This window comes from Glycine soja, chromosome 7, assembly GCF_004193775.1.
Source record: "Glycine soja cultivar W05 chromosome 7, ASM419377v2, whole genome shotgun sequence".
In the NCBI taxonomy this organism is placed as follows: domain Eukaryota; kingdom Viridiplantae; phylum Streptophyta; class Magnoliopsida; order Fabales; family Fabaceae; genus Glycine; species Glycine soja.
The window spans coordinates 27,342,202-27,345,274 of NC_041008.1; the positions used below are offsets into that span (position 1 = coordinate 27,342,202).

At 42.1% G+C, this 3,073-nt stretch overlaps 1 non-coding gene across 1 annotated transcript; it reads left to right on the top strand.

Moving 5' to 3' along the window:
* Positions 1-2,684: 2,684 nt before the first annotated feature.
* LOC114420778 lies at positions 2,685-2,791 on the top strand. The gene has a single exon (XR_003668411.1). It is a non-coding gene; the product is annotated as a small nucleolar RNA R71 (small nucleolar RNA).
* Positions 2,792-3,073: the final 282 nt, after the last annotated feature.

The following is a 3,073-nucleotide window of genomic DNA, read 5'->3' on the forward strand; positions in this document are numbered from 1 at the left end:
GCATCCTCCTATAAGCAAAAGTGCCGAAGGGGCAGGTGAATGTGGTCTTTTCCTGATCCTCAGGAGCAATAGTAATTTGCATATAACCAGAAAAACCATCAAGGAAACAGTGGTGAGATTTACCTGCCAGGCGTTCAAGCATCTGGTCAATGAATGGCAGGGGAAAATGGTCATTTTTGGTAACCTGGTTCAGCCTCCTATAGTCAATGCAGACTCTCCAATTGTTCTGCACCCGAGTAGGAATCAGCTCCTCCTTCTCATTTTTTATCACTGTGAGGCCTATCTTCTTCGGGACTACCTGGACGGGACTCACCCATTGGCTGTTGAAGATAGGATAAATGATTCCAGCTTGCAAAAGCTTGGTTATCTCCTTCTTCAGTACATCAAGAATCACCGGGTTGAGTCTTCTCTATGGCTGTCTTACTGGTTTAGCTCCATCCTCTAAATTTATTCGATGCATACATGTGGATGGGCTAATACCAGGAATGTCCGCCAGGGTCCAGCCTATAGCCTTCTTATGCGTCTTGAGAACAGACAACAACTTCTCCTCTTGCGCATCAGCAAGGGAGGCAGATATAATCACTGGAAAACTTTTGCTATCATCCAAGTAAGCGTATTTTAAATTTGATGGCAGAGGCTTCAATTCTGGTGTGGTCGGCTGGATAGTGGTAGAAGGAGATGGTTTCTCAGCCTGTACCTCATAAAGAAATTCAAAGGTATGTGTACTTCCTGAAACATGGTTAGTCCTATCTGACTCTATAAAATCAATCTCGAGAGGTAAAACACCACCACCAGACATGCAATCAATATCACTTTCAGATTCACTCTCAGCATCAAATTCAGACATATGATCAAGTACAATTTCAGACTCAATGGATGAAGAGTGAGAGGCATGCAGATTAGAGTAAAGATCAGTCATGTATTCATCAACAACATGGTCAATTATTTCAGCACGAAGTACAGAAAGATCTTCAGATGGGTATTTCATAGCATCCAGAATATTAAAATGAACAGTTATATCACCAAACTCCATGGATAGTGTGCCTGCATAAACATCTATCTTAGTTCTAGCAATTTTCATAAAGGGTCTGCCTAGAATGATGGGAACTGATCCTTGAGAAAATCCCTCCTCCATATTCAAAATATAAAAATCAAAAGGGAAAATCAGTTCACCAACTCTAACTAAGACATCTTCTATGAAACCAACAGGATAGGCAACACTTTTATTAGCTAAATGAATTACCACATCAGTTGACTGCAAGGGACCTAGAGAAAAAGAATTAAAAATAGACAGAGGCATAACACTAACAGAAGCTCCTAAATCTAGCATGGCATTGTCAAACTTACTATTCCCTATAATACAAGGTATGTTGAATGTACCTGGATCTTTACATTTTTCAGGAATTTGGGGAACAGATTTACCAATCAATGCGGAGACATTTCTGCCCATGCTAATTCGTTCACTTCCTTTAAGCTTCCGCTTATTAGTGCATAGCTCCTTCAAGAATTTAGCATATCTCGGAATTTGCTTTATTGCATCCAGCAGAGGTATGTTTACCTCTACTTTTCTAAATGTTTCCAAGATCTCTTTCTCTGCCTCTTCCATTTTTTTGTTGGAAACTGCTCTTGGAGGGAATGGAAGAGGAGGGATGTGCTGCTTTTGCAAATCAGAATTACCAGTGGAAGAAGATTCACCTGCACAAAAATTGTTAGGTAAATTTTTGTTATCACCTTTTTTTGGAGTAGAGTGAAGTTTGGCAGGTTCATTTGCAAATGAGGAAGGTGCTACAGGTTGAGGTCCTTGACACTGCTTTCCCGACCTCAATGAAATGGCACTGACATTTTTGGGATTTTGGACAGCTTGAGAAGGCAGCTTGTCAGAATTCTGGGACTGTTGTTGATTCAATTGTGTAGTTAATTGTCCCATCTGATTAGTTAAGCTCTGAATGGAAGCTTTGGTCTCTTGTTGAAACTGCATGTTCTGCATAGTCATTTGCCTCACAAGTTCTTCGAGGGAAGGTTGTGGAGGAGCCTCAACTGTTGGTTTTTTCTGGGGTTGTTGCTGTTGTTGGATTGGTGGAGGAATGTATGGTCTGCTTGGGCCAGCAGCATTTTGGAAGGAAAGAGCAGGCTACTGTTGTTGTTGCTGAGAGCTAGACCATCTGAGATTAGGGTGATTCCTCCATCCAGGGTTGTATCTGTTGCTAGAGAGGTCATAATTGTTCTGTTGTGGTTGATTTTGCTGCTGAGGTTGAGGAGGTCTATTGTAAATGTTTGCAGTATAAGCTTCGGGCTGCTCAATTGCTCCAGGTTGCTGCATGGAAGGGCAAAGGTCTGTATGGTGGTCAGCAGAGGAGCACAAACCACAGACCCTTGCGACAGGTGGAGATTTCTGGTTCAAGGCTAGCTGGGTTACCAAGTTAACCAATGCATCCAGTTTGCCTTCAAGCTTCTTAGTTTCAGATGATGTAGCTGAGTTTGTAGCTACCTTATGCACTCCTCTAATGACTATAGCATCATTTCTGGCGCTAAACTGCTGGGAGTTGGAAGCCATCTTCTCAATTAAATTTCTGGCTTCAGCAGGAGTCATGTCTCCAAGGGCTCCACCACTGGCAGCGTCTATCATACTTCTCTCCATATTACTAAGTCCTTCATAAAAATATTGGAGAAGCAGCTGCTCTGAAATCTGATGGTGAGGGCAACTGGCACATAGTTTTTTAAATCTCTCCCAGTATTCATACAGGCTCTCTCCACTGAGTTGTCTAATACCTGAGATATCCTTCCTGATGGTTGTGGTCCTGGAAGCAGGGAAAAAATTTTCTAAGAATACTCTCTTAAGGTCATCCCAGCTCGTGATGGACCTTGGAGCAAGGTAATACAGCCAGTCATTTGCCACTCCCTCTAAAGACTGAGGAAAAGCCTTCAGAAATATGTGATCTTCTTGGACATCTGGGGGTTTCATGGTGGAGCAAACAATATGAAATTCCTTCAAATGTTTGTGCGGGTCTTCACCTGCAAGTCCATGAAACTTTGGAAGCAAATGAATCAATCCAGTTTTAAGAACATATGGGAC